This window comes from Pinus tabuliformis, chromosome 9 (assembly GCF_031772625.1).
Source record: "Pinus tabuliformis cultivar Carrire ecotype Pingquan chromosome 9, CPIR1, whole genome shotgun sequence".
In the NCBI taxonomy this organism is placed as follows: Eukaryota; Viridiplantae; Streptophyta; class Pinopsida; order Pinales; family Pinaceae; genus Pinus; species Pinus tabuliformis.
This window is the reverse complement of record NC_142307.1, coordinates 471,795,196-471,822,634: the sequence shown is the minus strand read 5'-3', so window position 1 is coordinate 471,822,634 and position 27,439 is coordinate 471,795,196.

Below are 27,439 nucleotides of genomic sequence, written 5' to 3'. Positions count from 1 at the left end.
AAACCATTCTCTGGGTATCCCTTTTGTTCTATCAAATGTCCCTTTCCGGTTCTTCTCAAGAAAGAAAATCCAAGCTTTCTCCTTGAAGTGCAGGCCTTTGTAATACTTCTCACCTATCATGGGTAGATCTAAAGCTTGGGAAAGATATTCCTGGGTTACAAGAATAATGAAATCTCCCACCCGTGTCTGGTCTTGACTGAAATTGTTTATAAAGTCCCTGGTTATTTGCTCAGAGTGGCCATCAAATTTTTGTAGGAAACTTATCATCCCCGCCTGGTAAAGTTTTTCTATAGTTTCCTTCCCCCAGCTCTCTATCTGAAATTTTGGCTCTACTCTGACTGACATTGCTTCTGTAAACCAATGAATGAATTCCTCTGCTGTTACTAATTTCATTTTGACAAAAAAAAGATATAACTATTTGTTTGTTTTCAAAATGAAATTCTGAAAGCGAAGAAGCTTACCTTCCTCCTCTCAATCAACTTAATTCTGACCTCTTCTTGACTCTATTCTCTATAACAGCACTGTTTTAGTTCCCTTTTTAATGCATACATACACCTGTATACCCCTGTTAATATGCTACTCTCTGTTTTTAAAAACAAAAATACATATATAAACAATATCCATATATGCTCCTTGCCCTATTTCGTTGCCAAAATTCAAACCATTGTTTTACTGTGTATGTTCAACCAGGAAAACTGAGTAGTGCGCATGCATATGGCTCTCGGCCTCATAAAAAAAAACATTCAAGATGCTCTCGGCCTAACCAAAAATATTTGCAAAAACGCTTTTGACTGATCACAAAATTTGGAAAATATGCATACGGCCTCATCATAAAAACAATTACCAAAAATACGCTCGGTTGCATCAAAAATATGGGCAAGAAGGCACTCGGCCTTAGCATGGCAGATTGAGGACTATACACATACGCTCGGCCTCACAAACACGAGTAATAAAATAAGAAAACACGGCGCATTTAGCTCAGCAATCAGATCTTCTTTTGGCAAGTCAAAATTTCACATGCATTATCCATTCAATCCTTAGGCATTTCAATCCCCTGTTTTCGGTGCAAACGAAACAACAGTGCGCAGCAAGGGTTATGGACGCATGTCGTTTCATAACAGTTTGACTGTTTGTTTTAACGTTTGAAACGGCGCGCAATCAAAACAATGTATGGCAATAAACAAGCGCAGTGCGCAGTCTATAACATTCACATTTTAATACCCACTCACCGCCATTCAATATAACATGCCATAACAACTAAGTTTCGTGCCTCCTCTGTGTATAGTTTCCATTGTTAACACGGCATACCATAAAAATTCCTTATAACAATGCCAAATCCTAAACGTGTTAACCATGCAATGCATTGTCATTTAAGGGAAGCGTGATCCACTAGCAGTGCATACCAAGATTCACGTAGCGAATCAACGTATTTGAGGCTATGGTTTCGGCTTGCCTGTTATCAACGAGCACTTTGAGGGATATCTGGTGCTCCAAATCCTTGTTTCAACTTGTGCAATTGACTGGTGGCAGGGACAGAGCAATCGTAACCATTAATTCAGATAGTTCATGACCTTGACTCACTGTATGCCGAGCTTTAAACAACTAGCGCCTTACCTGATTAAATCCTGAAAATCTGCTATCCTTGAACGTGAAACCCGGGATGATTTCCTTTTTTAAATCCGCCCCAACTCAATTCACTCTTCTTTTTACTATGCTGTGGCCTCAAACACCATTTCTCTGAGCTATTTGGCAATGAAGATTATGGTTTAAACAGCGCAAGAGCTCAGTCGGTTCATGACCGTTTCAGGGCTGTACTGCGCTTTGTGTCCATTGGTGTTTACAATGCGTGGTTTACATGGCCGTCCTGTTTGACCAGTCGCCCGACTGTGTCATGAGGATGGCCGAATCATTGTTTTCATACGCATGACCCCTGCGCAGTATACTGTCCAATGACCATGAGTTGCCATGCCACCGTGTTATGCTCGTACCTGTGTGTTGGCTGGTAGTTGTTTTGGGGTTAATGTTTTGTTTATTGTGGTTGTTTTACCATCATGCCCACCGTCATGCGCTTGCAATGATATACAACCATTGCTTGTTTTGCAATGATTCGCATGTAATGATATTTCAACCTCCCCGCCGTAATGTTTCAATGTTGGTTTGCATGCGGCCGTCCACCATATATATCATACCATATTGTATGCATTGTGTTTTGAGCCTTCACTTATAACTACATCATATACCATATGTTGTGCACCACTTATCATATGCGCGTTGGGTGATATAAATGATTTTAGCGCATTCACACATTTTGTTTTGAACTATGGTATATGTTGTATGATATATAATGACTTTTGATTTCCATATAGCGCATGGGGTTTATTTGACCTGTATAACATAGCTTTATAATTTTAAAATGACCATTTGGGTCATATTTAAAATTATCACCATCACTAATGCTTTGAGTTGTATGTGCAGGTTGAAGGTTGTCCCAGTTTGGTCTTTCTAAGCTCTTAAAGAAAAATACTTTAGGAGTAATAGGGAATATGTATGGAAATGAAAGGGAATAGGGTTATGATGTATAAGGGTTATAGGAATATAGGATATGAATGATAATGAATATCCTCAGGTACTAATTTCAACTTAACAAAAACTAAAAATTTCTAAGAAAAATTTGAATTTTTAAAGCACAAAATGACTATACATATACTCCCCTGGATGATGGTTGTACAAGTGAGATGAAATCAATTGATCAAATGTTGTAGATGGATCAAAATGTAAACTTTATTACTGTTCCTTGTTCTTCATGTTTTGGTTCTTGAATTGTTAATCAGGTCCCTCTGTAATGATTCTTTGTTTCAGGTCCCTTTCACTGTTTACAAAATATGCACATGTTGTTTTGACATTGGCAGGTCTTTCAGGTCCCTTGGCAATGATTTGTTATGTCAGGTCCCTTTGTTGACAATACAAGTTCTGTCTATACTTCAGCTTTCCAGCTAAAGAGCTGATGTTTGCAACTTCAGCTGTCCAGTTAAAGAGCGAATGCAAGTCTCCCCCTTGTTGAAGATATGACCTGTCCTCAAGTCATTTGGTGGTGGAGAGTGCCTGCATTAAATGTATCTGAGAACAATAGAACAAGTCTAAGGAATTCATAGAGTCCAAGTTGCCCTAGTTTTCTCCTATGAATTCGTGCTTGCAAAGTGCCAGTTGCCTGGTTTTCACTTGCAAACAAATTATTTGTTTTTTTGTTTTTTTGTTTTTTTTGTTTTGTTTTGTTTTGTTTTGTTTTTTTTTTTTTTTTTTTTTTTTTTTTTCTATGTTTTTTTCTTATTTTTATTCAACTACTAGACTGGAAGATGGTTGATCCTGTGCCATGAGTTCCAGTTCTGTATCTTCGATTAGTTGTTTCATAAATGCTTCTTTACTGATAGGCCTATTGTAAACTTTGAGCCTATGTCCATTCACTATAAATGAGGTGGAATCCCGGTCGATTGTCTTGATCCTGACTGCTCCATTGTCAAAGATTTCGTCAATTTCATATGGGCCTAGCCAGTGTGTTGTGAACTTCGCTTTGAAGTCTTTGAATTTGGAGTCAAAAAGCAATGCCCAGTCTCCCTTGTGAAATGTCTTTGTTTTGATATATCTGTCGTGCCACTTCATTCTTTGTTGTTGCACCAATGTAGTATGTTCCATGGCTTGTTGACGATGCTCATCTAACTGATTCAGTTCCATGATCCGCTGCTGTTGTGCTTCTGTCAAGTCGAGTCCTAGTTCAGCTGCTAGTCTGTATGTATGTATCTGAAACTCTATAGGCAGTAGGGCCTCTTTCCCATATACTAACTGGTATGGACTGAAACCAGTTGTAGTTTTCCATGTGATCCTGTAGGCCCATAGTGCATCTTTTAATTTTTCAGACCAATCTTTTCTGTTCATCTGTACTGTTTTTGTCATGATATTTTCTAGGACTTTATTTGTTGATTCAACCTGCCCATTTGCTTGTGGATGATATGGTGTAGATTTCCTGTGTTTGATCTTGTATTTCTCCGTTAGATCTCGTACCAGCTTTGATGTAAACTGTGTGCCTTGATCTGTTACAATTTGTCTAGGTACTCCATATCTGACAAAGATTTCTTCAAAAAGAAAGGTGACCACTGTATCTTCTGTTGCTCTGTTTACTGCTTTTGCTTCTGCCCATTTGGTTACATAGTCTGTACATACTAAGATGTACCTCTTCCCATTTGATGGTGGATTGATAGGTCCAACAAAGTCAAGCGCCCACTGCTCAAATGGTTCTATGAGAACTTGTGGCTTCAGCGGCATTTCATCCGATGTTATTGGTCGCCCTATTCTCTGGTAGCTGTCACATTGCTTGACATATTTCTTAGAATCTCTGAAGATGGATGGCCAGTAATAGCCCAGTTGCAGCACCTTATATGCTGTTCGTTTATCTGCAAAATGGCCACCACATGGTTCATCGTGACATGCTCTTAGAATGTCTAATATTTCGTCTTCCCGTACACATTTTCTAATTATCAAGTCTGAACCAGTATAAAATAAATCACCATTTACCCAACTATATCTAGAGCTTGCTCTAACAATTTTGTATTTTTTCTTTTTAGTGAATTGAGCTGGAAACTTCCCAGAAGATAAATAGTTTGCAATGTCTGCAAACCATGGTGTTTTGACTGTGATGGCAAACAGATGTTCATCTGGAAAGTTATCTGCAACTGGATTTGGATCGTTGGGTGAGTGTATGCGGGACAGAAAGTCAGCCACTTGATTTTCTTTGCCTGGCCGATCTTGTATTGTGATATTAAATTCTTGCAATAAAAGTAACCATCTTGTTATTCGACCATTGGTGATGGTTTTATTCATCAAGTATTTGATTGTTGAATGATAAGTATGAATGAAAACTTGATATCCTGTTATATAGTGCCGGAATTTATTTACTGCATGTATAACAGCTAACATTTCTTTTTCTGTGACTATGTAGTTCATTTCTGCAGGTGTTAGATTCTTGCTTATAAAGTATATTGCATAAGTGAACAAGTTCCCCTTCTGTCCAAGAGAGGCACCTATCGCGGTATCGGATGCATCAGTTGATATATGAAATGGTAAAGACCAGTTGGGCCCACGAAGAATGGGGGCAACTGACAATTTCTCTTTCAGAATTTGAAATGCATTTTGACAATCATTTGTCCAGTGAAATTCGATATCTTTTGCTAATAGTTTGAACAGAGGTTGGGCTATTTTACTAAAGTTTTCAATGAATCGTCTATAATAGCCTGCATAGCCTAAGAAACTTCTTACCTCTTTCTGTGTTGTAGGAGGCATTAAGTTTACTAGGACTTGGATTTTTGCTGGATCCACCTTTATTCCTGAAGCAGAAATATGGTGTCCCAGAACTATTCCTTCTGTCAACATCATATAGCATTTCTCATTGCTTAATGACAAATTTGTTTCAATGCATCGTTTCAAAACTTTCTCAAGGTTGTTTAAGCAATCATTGTATGTGTTTCCGTAAACTGTGAAGTCATCCATATAGACCTCTGCACATTCATGAATTAGGTCAGCAAATATTGCAAGTACTGCTCGTTGGAAAGTTGCAGGTGCATTGCATAGACCAAATGGCAAAACATTATATGCATATGTTCCCCATGGGCAAGTAAATGTTGTCTTGTCTTGGTCTTCTGTTGCTATTCTTATCTGGTTGTATCCGCTAAACCCATCTAAGAAGGAGAAAAATTTCTTCCCAGCTAATGAGTCTAACACTTGATCAATGAATGGTAGAGGAAAATGATCTTTTAGTGTAGCTTTGTTTAGTTCCCGATAGTCCACACATACCCTCCACTTTCCATTTTTCTTTGGTACAATAACCAGTGGAGAAACCCATTGACTATCTGAAATAGGATAGATGAATCCAACTTTTAACAATTTTTGCAGTTCTTCTTTCACTATTTCCTTCATCATGGGATTCATTCGTCTTTGAGGTTGTCTTACAGGTTTAAGTTGATCATCTATATAGATGCGGTGGATACATGTACTAGGATGGATTCCTTGCATATCAGTATAATCCCAGGCAAAAGCTTTTGAATATTTCTATAATAATGCAATTACCTCTTGCTCTTGTGTTGATTGCAATTCGTTTCTAATGTTTAGATGTTTTCCAGGATGAACCTCAATTGTTTTTATTGTTGGCTTGGAGATTGTGTTTATAGGAAAGATGTCTATAAAAGATTTCTACAAAGTTTGAATTGTACAAGTTTCCTGAAAGCATTGATTCAAAAGGTTACTTGCAGCTTCATATTGAACTTTTCTAAGCTGCTCTGAAATACTTGGTTATGAAATGAAAAGATCCATTAAGTCTTCATTCTCTTCTTCTTCTCTAAAATCAAAGAATTGATTTATACTTAAGATTGATTTTGTTTGCTGTTTTTCTTGAGTTTCAAGTACTGATTCTAAAGAAGTTAATTGCGCAGGTGAATAAAGAGTTATGTGTTTCCTTTCATCTCCATGTGAAATAATCATGCTTCCAGATCTGCATCCTATGAAGGCATCAGCGGTAGCTAACCATGGTCTGCCTAAGATTAGAGGATGTCCTCCCAAGTTTGTCTTTGGTTGCAAGATCAGGAAGTCAACAGGATACTCCCATGAATCCAAAGAGACTATGATATCTTCTAATATTCCTTCAGGAACAACTTTAGATCTATCTGCTAGTTCCAAGATTGTAGAAGTTGATCTAATGTTGTTTAAATGCAAAGTTTTCATTGTCTCCATTGTCATTACGTTTATAGCTGCTCCCAAGTCTATTAATGTGTTTGGTACTGAGAAATTATTTATTGATATAGTAACCATAGGGATACCAGGATCAATATATTTCTCTACTATAGTTTGTGTAGACATGAGGCTTGCTAATTTACCAATGACTTGGATTGTAGTAGGATCCTTTTTCTTTTTCTCTGATTTCTGAATGCACAATTCCTTTATTGTTTTAGCATATATTGGTATTTCTTTAATTGCCTTCAACAAAGGAATTTTTACATAAGCATTTTTTAACTCATCTAAGATATCAAATTCAGGAAGGATTGTTTTGTTTTGTTGTTCCACTAACCTCTCAGGATAAGGTGGTGTTTGTGTTGTAATATTTGTTCCTTTCTGATTTTGTATCTCAGTTTGTGATGTTTCAGGTGATTCTCCTTGTTCAGTTGGTTCTTCTATGATTGGAGGAGAATCCTTTTTAAGCACTTTTCTAGACCTTAGATGGACATCATTAAGAGGAAGAATCGAATATGTAGGAAAACATGCTGCTTCCTCTACAGTGTATGCAGATTTGTCCACCTTATTATTTGGATTGGCCATTGGTTGGGCTGGTAGTTGAGTTGGTTTGGGTTGATTTGTGGGTAGCTGTAACTGTTGTGGTTGGGTCAACAATGATGGTGGATTTTGCTGTGGAAATGGGATGGATTGCGGATATGCAGAATGTTGTTGTTGAAAGGGTGTGGATTGTGGATATTGTGGATATGCAAATGGTTGTTGGTATTGTTGCTGGTATTGTTGTTGATACTGTTGAGGTGGCTGGTTTCCATAACCATATCCTCTCCAACCTTGTGCAGGTTGTTGTGAATATTGTTGTGGAGGCCAAGCTTGCCATGGCATTGGAGGGGTCCAAGGATTGTGAGGTGGATAGGGATAATTTTGTTGAGGGAATTGCTGTTGATTTTGTTGAGGCATCCTAGGTTGCCATGGTCTTCGTGGTGCTACATAATAGAAACCTTCTATCCCTGGCACTTCTTCCATTGAGTTCATTTGTAATTATTTCAATCTTAAACAATTCTCTGTGGAATGATTTTCTGTACAAAGACCACAAACCTGAATACTATCCAAAGGACATTCTCTCAAGGGATGTTTCTTTTTACATTTGGAACAAAAGATTGCTAGAGCTTGTTCTTGTTCTTCTTTCTTCTTGTTTGCCTTTAGCACATCTACTTGTGTCCCTAATGTACTCAAGAGATCTGTTTTGAAATTTTCCAATAAGCTTCCTATTTCAGCGCTTGTTATCCCTCCTGCAGCTGACTTTGCTACTTTTGAACTTACTTCCCTTCTTCCGGTTTTTGATCTTCCTCTAGAATATTTTTGACATAACTCAACAATTTCATCGAATGGTAGGTTTGAAATGTCTCCTTTACCCATCACATTCAAAATGTCAAGGTATTCATCCCTTACACCCTTGAGAAAGATCGTGCGAACGGTTTCTTGATTTAGAGAGTGTTGTTTAGATTTCTGTAGATTATATGCAAATCTTTCCAAATATTCTTCTAAACTTTCATCTTCTTGTTGTGTCATTCTAAAAACATCTTCCTTTGAATCTCTAGATCTACAATAAGCTTGATATTTCTTAAGGAAGACAGATCTCATATCATCCCAAGAAGCTATTGTTTGTTCTCCTAAACCCATAAACCATTTCAAAGATGCTGCTTTTAATGTTGCAGGGAAAAGACGAAGTTTATGAACGTCATCAGTATATCCATATGTTCTACATAGAATATCAAATTCAAACATAAATGCATCAGGATCTTCTGTGTACATTCCATAAAAGTTTGGCAATACAGAAGGTGGAATATTTTTCATTTTTACATCTTCTCCTAATATTGCACTTGTGTCTACTATTGGAAAGCCAAAAGTAGTTTCTTGATCATTTCCATCTTCTTGTCTTTTCCGATCGTTTTCTAGCTTCCTATCATTTTCTTGTTTTGCCTCCTCTTCTCTTTTTCTTCTCCATTCTCTTTGTTGTCTTTCATATTCAGCCCTTTGTTATTCCGGAGTGAAAATAACGGATCCATGTCCCTCTTCTGCCATTGATTGATTTGTTTCAATTTCGAGTGGAATTTTCGGTTGTTGGAAGATAGGAGGATTTATGGATGGAAAGACAGGTTGTTTTCCTTTAATAATTTCTTTTTGTTTTCCAGAAGTGGAGAATTGTTTTTGTTTTGCTTCCCAAGCTAACAAAGTTTGCCTTTCAATCAAGGTTAATCTTTGTCCAGTTCTTTGTTTTTCTGCCAATTCCTCAATTATTGGATTACCAGTAACTGGGGTGTGTGATGATCCTATTTCTACTTGTGGGGGGTTTTTGATAAATCTACCTTGAGGATCTCTATATCTAGGCATAAAGAAACATAACTAAAAAGGAATGTAACTAATGTTTTTGTTGTTTTGAAATTTATCTTTCTATTGACTATGCCGATATTTGCCTCCCCGGCAACGGCGCCAAAATGTTGAGCTAATTTGTGGACCTAAATTAACACAATTATTTCTTATCAATCCGGGTTGTTTATGCTTTGAGGCAAGTTCACTATATGTGAAGATCAGATGTAATCAAACCTTTAAAGATAAGTTATTCAAAAGCTAAAAGTAATACATTCTATAACTCTAATTCAGTGAGCTTAAAAAGAGGAAAAACATTGAAAGGGTTCTTGACTCAAGAAGTCCACCTTCACCTCAATTATCACTTAATGAATCAGAGATTGAAACCAAAAGCTTAAGATGGATAAATTATTAATGAAAGAAGCTCTTAACTTAAGAGACACATAAGGTATTCCATCATAATTCATTCATCTCAATATCAAAATCTCAATGAGAAACTACTTGCATGCAAACAAAAGAAACTAGTTTTGATTCATCATTTTAGCAGAAGGGATGCCCAACTTGAACACCTGTTTTTCCAACTCAATAAAGTGATGAATAAGCTATTAACTAATGAAATCAATCACTATGCATAAACCATAAAGCAAACTGAAATAAAGCTTTGAAAAACTAGTGCTACAATCAACCAGATTACAAGGAAATGAAACTAGTTAACAAGGAAGTGTACTTAGCTTGGAATGGGGGCCCTCCACCCTTGCCTTGCACACTTGAGAGGTGATATCAGAAGATTAAATTCAGTCACACATCCATAGTATTGAACAGAAAAATAATAATAACACAAGTCTTCAAATTAACTCCTCAATCAAAAGATGTCACAGCATAAAAGTATATCATAAAATCAATACATAAGCCATCAAAGTTTTGGCTTTAAATAAGAAGTCTCATGAACAAACTGATCTATATTCACTCAAACAAACCCATCTACTCTCATCCACCTATCTAAGTCGAATTCATTACTCCCATCCCAAGAAAGATGATCATTCCTATGAAATCTCAAAACTGCCCTATTTCTATGGGATTCCTGAATGACTAGTCATGGTTGACTAGCACCAAATGGGCCTAATAAAGCTTGTTCTATTCGAACTAAGCATTGCTGGCTTAGTCCTAGTTCCCAAGCTGTTCATCCATGCATTCCATTCATGCCCAAGTGTCCTGCAACCATATCAACCATAGAGCTATTACGAGAATTTCTGAATCTGCCAATTTTGCACTAAAAACCAAATTTTCATAAAAACTTTAGAAATTGAAAAATTAAAATTAAATACCTGAATGGATATCAAATATACATCAAAATGGGATAAATGAAGGGAAAATGGATGGAAAATAGATGGATAAGTAAGTTTCTTTGAGCAAAAATAAGACCAAAACTAAGGCCCAACACATATTTTTCTCTCACAACCATGAGCATGCACCGTTTGTTGCAATTGATCAATCTCTTCATCTGACCTAAACTTACAAGGCTCACATTGATTTTGGCATGGTGAGCTCTAACAATGTATTCCACCTCATCATTCGTGAGATGATACTTGTTTTCATGGTGAAAGAAAACTTATTTCTTGTCATACAAATATGAACTCCACAATACAATGCCACAAATATCCAAGGGTACAACATCAAGATCAACCTCATCTACTAGTTTGGATACAATCACAAATCTAGTTCTACACTACTTGGTTACATGTAATTTGGCTTTATCACACACCCAACCAAGAGGGTAGGGTTTTAGATGAGGCTTGGCTTCTAACCCTAACTTCTTAACCAAGGATTCTGAAATCAAATTTGCTTGTGAGTCCAAATCAAACAAAGTTTCCACTTTAGTATGTTTCATTACGAATCTAATGTGAAGAAATTGAGTCCTCTTTCGTTCATTAGCAAGAGACTCATTTGAATAAATTTTACTTGCATGCAATTCACAATTTTAATTAGCATGAATAGAAATAATACCTTGTATTCCCACTGCTATGATTCATGTCTCGTCACTGGAATTGGATCCAAGATCCTAATGCATGGTTGCCGCTGTCTTTTGCTTGTTCTTCCCACCAAATCTCTTTGGTTTCAACTCTAGATGCAACTTCCAACAATGTTCATCATCATGGCCTTCTTGAAATGTGTGCAACATGGCTCTGCTCCTTCCTCCTTCTTGGTTGTAGTTTCCTTCTTGTCCTTTCCCTTGCCTTTTCCTTTGAACTTGCATTATGAGGTTTGAAAGATGATTTCTTTGGTTTCTCTTCTTTGTCATTCTTGCCCCTGCTTTCAAGGTGAATGGTCTTCACACTGGCCGCATCAATAGTAGGGTCAAATAACAACAAAGAATGCATTATGTAAATATGTAAAGCACCAATATACTTTGCTACAGTTTCTGGTGAATCAAGTGCAATACCCAAATTCAACGCTTGTTTTCTAAACTCTTTGATCTGTAAACTGTTGTAGATATTCCACTGTACAATTCGTCACAACATATCTGATAATATTATATTAAAAATCTAAGATTTTACACTATTACAATTTTATTTAATTTCTAGATCTATAAAATTAACGGTAATTATTGCATGCATGTAAAAGTAAATGAAGCAGAAAATTAGAGAATTAAAAAATAAGCCCACATAATACACAAGATATTCTCTCTGGGAAACCCTTTCGGGAGAAAACCCAACTGGAAGTTGAGGTCGCTTCGCTCTCTTTCTCTATCTAGAAATATGGCTACAAATACAAAGAAGTAATGTTTGTGGTTCATGGGTTGCTACAGTGCACAGATTGTATCTGTGTGTTCTACCTCCTGTCTCTCTTGGCTATCTTTGGTTAACTATGGAATAAAATTCTCTCGAAAGAATGGAATGTCTCTTCCTCCTAGTGGCTTCGTTATAACACAGCCTGATAGCCTACTAGTGGTTAAGTTTGCCTACATCAACTCTTAACTAGAGTTACAAAATAGACTCTTCTAGAGTCTCTTACATCAAAAACATGTGGATAGCCTCTTTTCCATGAATAATGGGGGCTAACACGGCATCCTCCCAAACTATAGGTGTGAAAACAAGAAGGTCAACTTCTGAGTGGCATGACTTTTACATACGGACTCCAATTGGCGTGATTCGTGTGTCGTTGGAAAGCTCTCTATGTTTAGAATAGCATGAAAAGTGGCAGGACTTTAGCATCAAATTTTTACCCCAAAAAAACATCGTTTGATGCCTCAAAACGCTCCCGGAAGGTTTCAGACCTCATTTTGCCAAACTGGGTCCCGCTAGTAAAAACAGTCCCGTGAGTAGATTCTTCCACTTTTTCCACTCCAGATTCATCGAGATGGATGACAAAAAATATAATGATCCAATTTGGATCACTCTTATGTGTAGCTTTGTATATTTTGACCATTTCCTTGTCTCAAATATTGTCATTTCGTTAAAGCCTTTTGTCCATATCCCAAAGGATAAAACAGATCTTTTAATGCAGAAACAAAATTGGACCAAGAAGAAAGGAGATTACCCAAGTTTTTGTTGCCTTTCTGCAATTTTCTCTCCCACCAGACGAGAGCGGTGCCACTCAGCTGAATAGATGCTAATTGGATCTTGGCCTCATCCTCCTCGATTTGTTGAATCTAACAATAAACCTCGATCTATCTAATCCAATTGTTTAGTTTCTCTGCATTACATTCTCCATTATATGTGGGCAATTCAAACTTTACATCTAGCTTAAAAAATGGCTTCTTAGATGTACGCATATGATGCTTGTTAGAGTGATGAGGATAAGAAGAAGAAAAATTGTCACTAGAGGATGGACAGGGCGGTTCAAGAGGCTCTCCTCTTCCACCTTCATGATTTATCAAAGCATGATCATCTGGTTCTTTCTTCTTAGGCTTGATTGTCTTCTCATACTCTGAAAATAACTTCTCAACTTTCTTTGCCATGGTCAAGAAGATCTTGCAATAATTTCGCTCTTCCTCCATTCGAGATTCCTCATCTTCCTTGTTATGTCTTCATGGTGCATGTCCCACTTCGGGGTAAAAGGATTTAAGTTTTCCTTCTCCTCTTTGGAGCTTGTTCCTGGTCAGCATTAACTCATGCAACTCACATCAATAAGACCTGTTTTGATACCAAACTTGATCTAAATCTTTTACCTCAAGGATGCATACAGAATTGCATATAAAACAACATGCAACCAAGAAACTTAAACACATGAAAAGAAGTGGAAATCAAAAGAAACCATGAGATCAAAGGCACAAAAAAATTTGATTACGGATTTCACCTAGTGTGGGTTATGTCTCTAGGCCCTGCTCAAAGTGGGGGGGCCTCTTTCATTAAATGGAAACAAAAATGAATTACAATCAAAATTACATAAATGAACCTTATACCTCCATTTTACGGCATGCACGAAAAATGAAAAGCTTGGATACAGAAATGGATATCACCATTGGATTCATGGCACGAAATCATATCAAATCACTACAAACTTGACCATATTTTGAGAAAGTGGCCTCTAGAGCTCTAAGGGATATTTAGATTCCCTGAAGATTCCATGCAAAAAGATTCTCCCAAGATTCCCTAGGAATATTTCTCGAAATTCATGCCTGCCTGGGCGCAGTTTTGGCCTAGGCACTCTTGGTTCTGCCTACAAATCCATTTTCTTAGTTCTGCTACTTTTCTCTCTCCTCAATTGAATGGTAAATGAAATATATATATGTTTTGTGGGGGTGGAATTTGTAAGGGAACCATGTGGGTCATTGGCAAACGTTTAAATTTGGAGAGGGAAGGCTCAGGTTCCAACCCCATGGACTCCCCCAAACCAGTTGGTCATTTTTTTTGTTGGCGAGTTGATTAAGTTTGGGTGGTTCTTTGTGATGGGACCTTCGCATTGGTCAGGTCGTCCACCTAGCCGACGCAGGTTCAAACCTCGTCGATCCCACATTTGGTATTGGCCAACAACCATATCATATATCTATATATATATATATATATATATATATATAGATATAGACGGCGGTGCGTTAGCGGGGTTTGACCACTCGCCAACCATGTTTTAATATAGATATATATATATATATGTGTGTGTTCCCAACCAATTTTATTATATATTTTTTAATTTTTTCCATATAAGCCACATTCTAAAAAAAATTCACCGAGTTTTGAGGGTCATCGAAAAAATTAAAGAGATGACAAATTCACTAATTTGACCACCAGATTCAGTGCATTGACCCTTTGCCAAATTTTTGCCTCGTTAGTGACATCCACTTGGCCTAATTTGACCATAACTTTGATCGTGAATATCTTGAGCATATGAACTCAGATTTGAGTGGCATTCATGTCATTGGAATAAAGACGATGATAGATACAACTTGGTCCTAGTTTCACTTCAATCTGGTGAATTTGATTTTTGAGTTATTTCTGGATTCTGAGCATTTATGGAGCCACCTGGATCACTTCCTTTCATGTGTAAGCTTGGTTATGCTAGAGTATAACCATGACATAAGTCAAGAATCAATGATATGGTCGATGATAGTTTAACATAGCAATAAATAAGGAAAAGCCAAGTTGTAGCTTCAAGCTAGAATATAGATCTTAAAGGATAAAATGGAATATTTAGAGAATGATAGGAAAAAAATTAACTAATTAACTTGAGAAAATACCTATTATACAAATAGAGATTGCATGAACAGAGAATATAACTAATTTGTATGGCCTCGGTTAGAAAGGGAAGAACCAATAAAGGTACCAATATTCTACAATAAACCTCTATTACATTATATGAGCATGAAGAAAATAAATGAGAACATTGAAACATAACAAGAAAATTACAGTTCTAGTTATTTGGAATTAATAACAAAATTTTGGCTTACAATACAAATTAGGAGAAGAATTTGTTGATTTATAAGGTAAAAAAGAACCGTAAAAGGTTATAAAATGGAATAGTACTTTGATAGAAGGCTTTCGACCTTATTCTTTTAACAAAATGAATAGGGAAAAAATTTCCTATGATGATACATTTCCCCTCGGGGAAAATAGCCTAGAAAAGCTTCCATATCTCAGAAAGCGAATGAGAGAACCAATTATTAAAGAAGAAGTGACGAGGGGCATGAGTTTGTCAACATGTATAAGAAGGAGGATCAACCCATTAAGAAATTGAGAGGCCTTGGTTCCACGTTTGCACTTATAGAAGGAGCATTCAAAAGTTAAATACCAAGTTTTAGCCTACTTGTAAATGCCAATAAAAAGAAAATGTAAGGTGGAGTCTAATGAAAGAAAATAATTCTAAAGGTGAAATTAAAGAACCTTGGGAGACTGATTGTATACCTGAGAAGATACTATAACGAGAAACCCAAAATGTGTAATCTGAAAATGACATTAAGACTCAGTCAATACAAATTACATAAAGGCATAAAAATAACGTATTTAAGTAGGTTTATCATCTCATAGATTAATAATCCCTATAAAATTAAAGGGTTATATGGCTTGGTCTAGCCATAAGCGGTCATGATTAAATATCTAAGTTAAAGCTTCATTTCAGGTCAAGCATGGCCAAAATGTTCTATCTAGGATTTTAATTCATAATCTCCAACTTGTAAAATGACCAAGAAATAATATAAACTATAATAAATTAGGTTTCTTTAAGAGAATATTAACATAGCAATTTAAGAAGAGAATATTTTCCAAGAGTGTACTTCCATTGAGAGCCATTTCAGTTGAGGAAAGGCTAAAAGCTATAATATGACTCCACAAGTAAAGCTATACATAAGACAAAACAAGGCTAACTTAAAAGACCCTTTCTTAAATAACTATAGAAAAACTTGTACATAGAATAAAAAACACACACACACACACACACACACATATATATATATATAGATATAATAATAATTCATCTAAAGAGAAAAGATCGAGAGAAATAATCCTTGTAACTAATTTTATTAAGCATGAGATCCGAGTACCAAAAAATTACGTTTATAAGTAATAGAACCCTGGAAAACTCTCAAAAACCCTAGGGAAAGTACCCCTACGAATCTACAATAACAAGAGAAAGGATGGTTAAAACTAATCAACATAAAATCATTAGAAATACAAATAAAATTTATCGTAAAACTGTAAAATGACCTTATACCTACAACATGCCTATCCAGCCATTGGAACTGCAATGCATTTTCACCTAAAGAGACTAAACAAGGTCTGAAGAGAGAGTAGGGCTTCAATTATTTCGTGATCATAGTGAATGAAAGAGTCAAGATGGGTAGTGGAGCAAAGTCATTACAATCAAAACATAACCTTAACGACATACACATTGATCAACCAAAACATCATCGCAATCGTCAATTCTAGGGCTCACATATTTCCATGTTACACCACGTGAAGGTAGGTGGAACTGCCGTTGTGGTTCAACAAAATTGTACCATGAATACAAAGGGAACACACCACAAGTTTCTCTGATTTCCACATCAAATGCAGAACAATGTTATAAACTTATGTGGCCATAAACATTAAAACCAATAGTTTTATATACAACATACAAAGAATAAAATACAAGTGTGATAGATATGGTTATAAATGCCACGGGAGGACTTTTGTAAAGTGAATAATGAAGATCGTCAAGTTTTTGGTCTTGACCTAAATATTTGAAGGTATATAGGCCATGCACATGGATATGTTTAATGTGCAAAAGACCCCAAAGTTTTAGTAAAGATATTGGTAAAGTCGGACTCGTAAAGATGGTCAGGTCTTGTGCTCAAACCTGAGCGAGGGCGTTGACTATTCGCGGGTGTTACTCGTTTCTTGGGCCAAACCCTCTCACCTTTAATACAATGATATGGGGTTTAATGGTAAGTTTCACTAGGTGAAACCCACGAGATGGAGGTTCAAATCTCATTGAGTATATGGCCTATTGTGTCTTGGCTAGAAGAGTAGGCGACCCCCGAGCGGACATCTCGGCTCTTGTTGAGGCATAAGTTAATTGCTATTGTGTGCGGCTTGCAGACTATTGCACCTAGACTAGGTTTATAGTGGCAGCCAGTTGGATTTGATCCCGGGCCTATTCAAGATAACTCCCACCAGTTACCGATTATCCCTGATTTAAAGAAAAAAACAACAACAACAACAACTTAAAAAGAAACTAAACCTTAATATAAAATGTAAGGAGAAGGGGCAGATATATAGGTATATATTGAATTGGTTATTATAGTAATTCTAATAAGGAATTTAAGAAAATATTTAAGCCTAATTAAATACATTTACATTCATAATAAAGACTTAGTTTAAGGTGGACTAGAAGACTCTATATTGAGTTTAATAATAAAAGTAATTTAGTATGTCACCAATATCTTCATTAATTAGAGAAAGGTGCCAGAAAGGGATAAGAGTGAATGAAAAACATAAATGAAATATAGTGAAATAAACCTTTGTGTTTCAAATCTGAGGCTTGATTTGCAACTATGTACTATAAAAGAATATTGGATAGTGAAAATAAAAACTATGGCAAGTTATTGAAGTATAGACAAGGAGAATATTATATGAATGTTGTACTTAAAAAAAAGGCGTGTTTAAATAGGTCTAATACAAAGTCATATCAAGAAAGTCTAAGCCACTAACCAAATCCGAGAGCTAGAGTCATCTAGAGTTAGAGTCGGAGTTGTATCCAAAGATAGGCTCATATTCCATGAGCATTAGTTGGTTTGTGGTCCTCCTTAAACCACCACTTGGTAAAATACTTACTCCCTTTGTTATACAAGGGTTTGTGGTCATCTTCAAATCACCATTTCAATAGTTTGTGGTCATCTTTAAACCATCACTAGGGAGCACCTCCATTGAGTCATAAAATGCATCTGCTTCTACCTATATTTAGAATTTTTCCAGGGAACTACTTCAAGCCAAGTTCTAGAGTTGGTGCTTAGCCTTAAACCACTGCTAGTAGAAGATTGCAACTCTTGATACACTTTTGGTTTGGTCTTCCATAAACCACCACAAGAAGAAGACTTTGGATTCTGCTACCCATTTGGTTTGTGATATTCCTAAACCACCATATTCAGAGAGCACATCCAACCAATGATTACTATTCAACTTCATATTTAAACTCTCTTCTTGGACTTGCATACACCCCTTTGAAATAAGGGGGCTAATGTTGAACACCTAATCCATTATGGTTAGTGCAAAAGAATATGAACAACCATAAAGAGTCCAAGGGACTTCTTGGAATATGAAACCAATGTCCACATATATTATATTTATGTGTATCATATAAATACTAAATGTAACTCATGCTTATTTATCTCACTTTATTTTTGTGTGTATGTCAACGAGAAGAAAAGCTAAAGAGATTGAATGAAAAGTTATCACTAACCCTTTCAAACAATATTATTGAAATGGCATACCAAAGTAATGGAAGAAACTATATTAAGTTGCAACTATATTTCATTCTAGGATGCGGAATTCCCTTTTAGAAATCTAGAAAATCTAGAATTTATAGCATTGAGCTTTCTAGTTCTCACTACTTTGTAGATCACATTTTATTTTCCTTTGGTATTAGAATAGGATGAATTCATTCTATAACTTAATATGTTCTACTCCTATGAAAAGGTTAAATTGCATTTCTTTTAAGTTGGTAAAAGGATAAAACTTAAGCAATGTATTGAAATTAATAGTTTGACATTGTAATAGAAAATGATTGCACTTAAATATTCGATATGCCATTTGGATTATGCTTTGAAAGAATGCATGCGGTAACTTTAATATGTAAGAGAAAGGAATGAAGAGAAAATTCATAAGGTTATGGTGAAAAGGGACATATAATGGGGCAAAACAAAATTTGAGTTTGATGTAAAAAGAGTCAAATTGGAGTAAATGTTCTTCGATAGAAAAATAAAGTAAAATATAATGGTTAAGTTTTTGTAATAAAGTTCGAAGATAATGGAGATATAGGAAGTCAGAAATAAAGCTAAGGCTAAGACCAAATTTTGAAGCTTGAATCATTAGAAAGTGAAAATGATGTCTTCAAATACAAATTTTGTGCACTCAATAATGAAATGGATACAATAATTGATGAAAATGGATCTATATAAGAAATTTACAGATGCAATGAGCAAGTCGGATTTAAAAATTATTAAATAAATTACGAAGTTGGAGGTTGAATTCTAGATATTGAGGGGTCTAGTTTGTAAAAGGTTACAAAAGCTTGTTGCATCAATACAAATGAAAATTGAAGTAGAGACACATGGAAAGGAAGCCAAGGAAGTGAAATTTAGGAAGTCTCTTTATAGGGATGCCACTTCATTAATTTTTTCTATAATTTAAACAAATGACAAATTATTGGGAACATGTTCAGAAAAAGATTGAATATCTTATAGAAAGCGTCATAGCAATGAAGGGAAAAATGAAGATACTATAGGACACTATTAAATAGAGACATTGAGCTAAAGGCTTCTATAGTTATGTGTGCTAGAAAAACTGCCAAGATTTCCAATGTTGAAGAACATTCAATATCCTTGATGGAATAATGACAAAAATAGATTAATTTTGAGTTGCATTGAGAAGAATTGAGAAATGGGAGCATAGGAAATCCACCAAGCATGACCTCAATTCCTAAATATTTGAATGAAAATGCTCTAAGTGTAGAACCATGTGCCTCAATGTTGATTGCAAAATTAGATCAATTTCAAAAAGAATTTATTTTTGGTAAAATTAGCAACCTTAGTGATGCACCCAAGGTTGACTTCATGGATGATTTTCTTCAAATGGAGAAATTGGCCTCCATGACTTCTACTAGATTATGCTAGATAGGAATAGAAAAAGTGGATAAATTCATTGAGAATAATGTTGTGGTAGTTTTAAGTGTTTCATATATTTAAGAAGATAATCATTCTTTAGTAGAAGCTCTTACACAACAAGAGCTAAAGATTCTAGTTTCCAATTGAGAATGCTCTAAATTGGCAAAAAAAAGGTAACTTCTACATAAAAAATAAAAATAAAATAAAAAATAAAAAATAAAAATTGGTTATATTACGGGATAAAAATGGCATATGCTTTGATTATTCTTCAAAATAATCTCAATGTTATCCTTGAGACTAAAACTGAGAGGGCATATTTGCACAAGGTATTGGAAGATGTAAAAATGCAATGATCCCAGTTGATAAAAGTGCAATTAACCTTAATACTTGTGTTAAACCTTTTTTAAAAGTAAAATCAATTTCTTTTTCTAATTCTATAACTAAAATTTGTGTTATTGATATAAAATTGATAACTTTTATTTGTAGTGTTATCACGTTTATACAATAATTAATGCAATAACGTAGGAATACATTAAACTAGAAAATCACCTTCCATTAAACTAGTGAATCATCTTTACTTGGAAAAATTAAAATTATAGAAAATTATAGAATTAATTATTAAACTAGTAACCTATCCCTATCCCTCCCTAGTTAATATACTTTAGGCTCATGATGATAATGAAATGCCACAAAATAGAGTGATTTCACAATTCAAACATTTAACGTGGTCTAATTTAGTTTCCATAATAATCTTAGTCTAATAAAGATAGTCTTTTGGGGCAAGAAAGTAGTAATAACCTTCACTTAAGGAGTCTTTATAATAATTAGTCTAATAAAGATAGTTTTTTGGGATAAGAAGTAGTAATAATTTTTACTTCTTATAAGATAAATAAGGGTATATATAGTTCGAGTTGTTTTAGTGAGATTTTTTGGAAGTTTTCCAGTTTAATTTCTCTAAAATCTGACAGAAATTTATTGAAATTACAAGTTTGATAGGTAACCTCTGTATAATCGAAGTGCTTTAAAGATTTTCTAGGTGTTGAATCCATAATAAAAAAACCAATTTAAATAACACAAATCAAGATTTTACCTCTAATTTTTCCACCAAATTCTTGCACGGTACAAAAAAGTACAAAACATCACACTAAAAACAACTCCTATATAACCTCTCTAAATACCAAATTATAAATAAAAAATAAACTACAAAGGTTCATTAGGAAAGAAATTGATTTAAGGATTCAAATTACTAATATATTTAAAATGATAATCTAAAGAATTTGGATAACTTGGTTAATGACCATTTAAAAGTACCTAAAAATGTAGATTTGAATATGTTGACTTGATATAAAAATAGTAGCATTAACAAAGTCATATTTCTCTTTTAGTATTAGAGAATATTTTAAGCTAGAGTTCATTGATTCGGTGTACAAATATGTTTAACTTATTTTTATTTGATCTCTTTATTTATTTTTTATTTTTCGATCACTTGTGATGAGTGCTTTTGAATAAAAAATTACTTTGTAATCAAACTATATCACACTATATTTTTAATTAATAAGTTCAATGTCACATCTTTGTTTCTCGCAATTTAATTTCAGTTTACAAGTGGTTATTTACATTTTATAACAAAATTACTCTTACTTTTTTCAATCCCGTTGTTAACTCTTATCTTATTTGTCTATTTAAATATAAAGTCATAAATGCATTATCACTATATAAATAATATTATTAAATAATATTGAAGGCATCGCATGTAATCATTAAATATATAATATATTATAAAATAATAATGTAATAATATATCAATTTATAATAAATTAATATTATATCAATTTATAAGTAAATTAAATTATAAAATTAGTAAAGTTATATAAATTAAATGTTTAGTATAGGTTCATAAGTATCCATCCATAATAAATATAAAAAAAATTATTTCAGGATATGATTCAAATTGTTAAAATTTAAAAATTATAAAAGATAACTAAAATATAATTTTAGAGATTCACTTCCATTTTATTATGGAAATTCTTAATTTGCAAATAGGTTTTGTTACAATATCATGAATAACACTATAACTTATTAATACCACATGTCCAAAAATCATAACTAGTTTCATATGAACATTATTTTTAATTAATCAATTTAATTAGAATGAAAAAAAGGGTATAACTATTTGAAAATAAATTTCAACCTTTAATTTATGAATACTAATAAGAATATTCTAAAATATTTCATGGAAGTTATTGATAATTAAATTAAAATTTTGAGAATTATATTCCATAATAAATATCCCTATTTAAAAAAAAAACATCCAATACACGTTATTTATATTAAAATAAATTTTCAACATCTAAAAATATAAATCGTATCAATACACATTATTTATATTAAGATAAATTTTCAACATCTAAAAATATAAATCTTTTCCTCCTCCTCGCCCTTCGCCCGGTTCTTCTCCCTCCCATTATCGGGTTCGTTGTCCTGATCCCTTTGACGTTTGTCTGGTTCCCCTCTGTCACGCCCCTACACCTGCGGTAGTCTTCCAACCGCTTGTAGCAAGGTGCAGCACCACCGAACGCTTTCTTTTCACCAATACTAACATTCGTGGACTACGCCTACTTTCACTTTAACATTACTTAGCTTGTGTTTCGCAACCAAGTAAACATAATTATCCTTTATACTTAATGAAGCCCATACTCATTCATTATCATCATGCAATTATACCAAGAACAACAACAATTGCAACAAGTATAAAACGGAGGGGCAACTCCCCGTAATGTGAGTCTGCCCGACAATTTTATTAAGAATATCAGTTTACAATACAAGTGTGTCTTGGCCGAACCAAGTCTCGCACTTAACCGAATAATACAAAGAGAGGCAATCCTGCCTTTACAACATCTTGTGCATCTCTTGCACAAAGGACGGTGCTCACCTGAGCCACCAAGAATCCTTGCCAAGTCTTACACCAAGAACCGCACCTTAGAAATCCACCCGGGCACACCTTGCCCAATCCACAACCGGTTACAAGAGACCTTTCAAGTGCTCCTTTAAGACCTGCGCATGAGGTATGCGCATTACCCCTTAAATCTGTGCACTTTTACCTCTCTACCTTGTGCGTATCTCCAAGTGCGAAGTTGGATGTTTCAAATGACTCCAACGCATGTCATTTATATGCATATTACATAGTTTCATGTGTGGTCCCTTATGTGGGCGGTAGCCCCTTGGCCGACCCCCAAACTGGTATTCACACACCCCTTACAACCTTTATTCAAGTCGGCCTTACCACCGTAAGCCAACCTCCATGCACAGGTATAAACCTCGCACTTCATTTCACCATGTTTAACTTTCATCGCATGGTCGTTCAGCATTTCGTCGCACGGTCGTTCAGCGTTTCGTCGCTTCTCCATTCAGCGCGCGCCCGTCATGCGCCCGCGCGCCCGTCGCACCAATCTTCCGAAGGCCTTACATCCTCCTCCACCTGAAATCGTTGTCGTCCTCGAAAACATACCATCCCGGTAGCCATCCACCAAGATTACCGTCATCCACGATGTCGACCTCTCCACATAAGGCAAACATTCCTGCAACATATGTAGACCCTCATCTTCATCATGCCTCGACTTAGTGACCAACTGCCACCAAGCTCACCATACCAAGGTATGCACCTCAACTGTATGCTCTCCATCAAATGTCATCTCGATCCATGATTATTGACCTCCTGTCTTCATCATGTGTCCTCATGTGAACTGCTGCCATGATACTCCAACATAATGCTAACATATCTCTACCCACTGCATGCCCTCATGTCTTGAACTAGTCGGATGGCTAGTCCAACTGCCACGCTCAAACAATGAGAGTGAACATCCTCATGCCACCATCAGTCGTTTCTCAAAACATCCTGTCACATCCTTGACTCATCAAGAATCTATCTCCATAATCCATGCTCAGGTCCATGGAACTCCATCCATCTCATCTGCAACATGTTTTCCAAGTAGTTGAGTCTCAGCTCAACCCATGCCCAAGTGCAGCCACCAAGGCATCATCATTATCGTTGTAACTCCATCACTCCAAAGTGTCTCATATCGATCCTCTACATCAATTCACTCTTCCAAGCCATGCCCATACATGTACTTTGAAAGTATGCATCCCATACTACATCAAAGTCTCCTGACCTCAGCTCCTCAATGCATCAGATCCTCTAAGTCCACCATATATGAAGTCCCTAAAAGTCACAACAACTCATGTCATCATGAGCTCTATGAGTCATCTCCAACCAACATCTCCATGTAGTAGGAATGCTCCATAATCTGCTCACAACTCCATCCAAGTCCATGGTCTTGTTGTACAAGAGTGCACAACCTCTCCATAGGCTCATAAGTAATAAGTCTCCATGTCACATTAGCAAATCCATCTGCACAACATCCCTGCTTTGGCACTCCTCATTGGATGCCCACAAGTGACACCTCTATAAGTGCTCCCACACAATGTCCCTGCATAAGACTGCCATGCTCCATGTCTCCAACCTAATGTCCATGACTATGTTGTCCATGTAGTCCAACCAAGTAGGCTCATCACAACAATCGGTCATCCTCATCCAAGTCTTCAATCTTTGGTCTAGTGAACTCGGTCACCCAACCATATCATCATGTCATGAGTCCCTCCATCATAGCTCCTCCACCAAAGTGTCCACCAAGAATTACTCTTGGTCTCAGCCATGAGAAGTCCACCCAAGAGTGTGCCCTCCAATCTGTCCATGAGTCATGCCGGGCACTTAGCCAATTCTCCATGTGGCTAAAGCATGACCCAATCCTCCACAACGATCATCATGTTCCTCCCTTGTCAAGGGCCTTTGTACCTTCTACCATAAGGTCACAAACAACCCTAACAAGTCCTGCAACAATCGACAATCCTTGTTCCTCCATACAAGGTCTCATCATAGACATCCATGGCAAGATCCTCCATAGCATCGACAAACTGACTTTGCCCTTCCCTGCATGCGGTCCATCTACCAAATTCTCAAATGAAACACAAGTATCAATAATACTTACATCATCATCATGAGGCTTCTCCATATGAGTATCCTCGTCCATCCATGTCTGCAAACTGCACGATCCTGGTCCAACTTGATCATCCTCAAGTTCATCCTCCATCATGGTTATGTCTGCAACATCTTCAATTGTCACGACTTCCTCTTCCTTGATGGCACAATCTGCAACTTCACCTTGCCCCATTGTCCAACCAAGTTGAAGAAGCTCTTCTTCAATATTCCTTTCCAAGACTTCAAGTTCCTTTCGGATCCTGGGCTTCTCTTCCTTCAACCTTTTCAATCTGTATAAGGTAAGCAAGAGCTTCCCTTCACCTTCTTCCAAACTTGCCATGCCTTGTCGTTCAGCTTGGTCCAAGCACTAGGCTTCACCTCTACTAAACCTGCTTCAACTGTCACGAGCAACCCTGCTCAAACCGAGTCTTGAAACTACCTTCAAATGCTTCAACACCTGAACCTTGTTCAAGTCTCAATATCACCTGTCATGAGAAACCCTGCTCATCAGCTCTAAACCGAGCTCCGATACCACCTGTCACGCCCCTACACCTGCGGTAGTCTTCCAACCGCTTGTAGCAAGGTGCGGCACCACCGAACGCTTTCTTTTCACCAATACTAACATTCGTGGACTACGCCTACTTTCACTTTAACATTACTTAGCTTGTGTTTCGCAACCAAGTAAACATAATTATCCTTTATACTTAATGAAGCCCATACTCATTCATTATCATCATGCAATTATACCAAGAACAACAACAATTGCAACAAGTATAAAGGGGAGGGGCAACTCCCCGTAATGTGAGTCTGCCCGACAATTTTATTAAGAATATCAGTTTACAATACAAGTGTGTCTTGGCCGAACCAAGTCTCACACTTAACCGAATAATACAAAGAGAGGCAATCCTGCCTTTACAACATCTTGTGCATCTCTTGCACAAAGGACGGTGCTCACCCGAGCCACCAAGAATCCTTGCCAAGTCTTACACCAAGAACCGCACCTTAGAAATCCACCCGGGCACACCTTGCCCAATCCACAACCGGTTACAAGAGACCTTTCAAGTGCTCCTTTAAGACCTGCGCATGAGGTATGCGCATTACCCCTTAAATATGCGCACTTTTACCTCTCTACCTTGTGCGTATCTCCAAGTGCAAAGTTGGATGTTTCAAATGACTCCAACGCATGTCATTTATATGCATATTACATAGTTTCATGTGTGGTCCCTTATGTGGGCGGTAGCCCCTTGGCCGACCCCCAAACTAGTATTCACACACCCCTTACAACCTTTATTCAAGTCGGCCTTACCACCGTAAGCCAACCTCCACGCACAGGTATAAACCTCACACTTCATTTCACCATGTTTAACTTTCGTCGCATGGTCGTTCAGCATTTCGTCGCACGGTCGTTCAGCGTTTCGTCGCTTCTCCGTTCAGCGCGCGCCCATCGCACCAATCTTCTGAAGGCCTTACACCCTCTCTCCCAAACAGTCCTCCCTTCTCAATTTGTTTTTCCTGATTGTTCTATCTCTGGTTCTTGTTATAATGATAATATCGACTTAATGAATATTAATAATAATATTAATAAATATATAAATAAAGTAGTTAGTGATAATTCCGGTATAAGTTATAACAATAACATTAATATCTCTAATTTTAACGGTGGTGGCAGCGGTGGTGGTGGAGGATCTAACTTAAATAATAATAATAAAATTTCTAATAAATATAATAATGAAAGAACACTTAAATATGTTAATGTAGATGCCAGTAATGAGATTAATAAGTTCAATAATATTGACAATAATAATTTTAATCATAATAAATATACTTGTTCCAATTATATTACTAACCATTTTAATAATAAAGTTGTTAATTTATCCAGTTTTTCTTTTCCTCCCTTGGTCTTCAATCTTTTAGAGAGGGGTTTGAATTTTTCCTTCGCTCCCAAAAGGATTCCAGTAGCTGATATTATGTGTGACGTCAAATTTGGGATAAAGGGCTTGCCGGATAATATTAAAGATATTATTCGACAACACTACGTTGTTATTCTTAGGAAAGCTAAGCCCCCTAAGAATAACATCAGCGAAGGAGAGTTTGAAACCCTAAAATCCCTAAACGGGAACCCTGCCATCGTGGTCTTAAACACTGACAAAGGGGGTGTTGTGTTATCCTTGATAAGGAAGATTATCGGAAAAAAATGTTGGATCATCTAATCAACAGTGGAACCTACAGGAAGCATAACAAGAATCCCTTGAAAAAGATTTCTAAGATTGTCGCTCTTGTTATTAAATCCAGCAGCTTGGTTGGCTCCTTCAGTCATAAGCTGATTGAAAGTAGCCCTATCACTCCCAAGATTTATGGGCTTCCTAAAATCCATAAAGAGGGAGTCCCCCTTAGACCCATTGTCAACACCATTGGTGGGCCAACCTACCTGTTAGCTAAATTCCTAGCCGTGAAGCTGAAACCCCTTGTAGTAC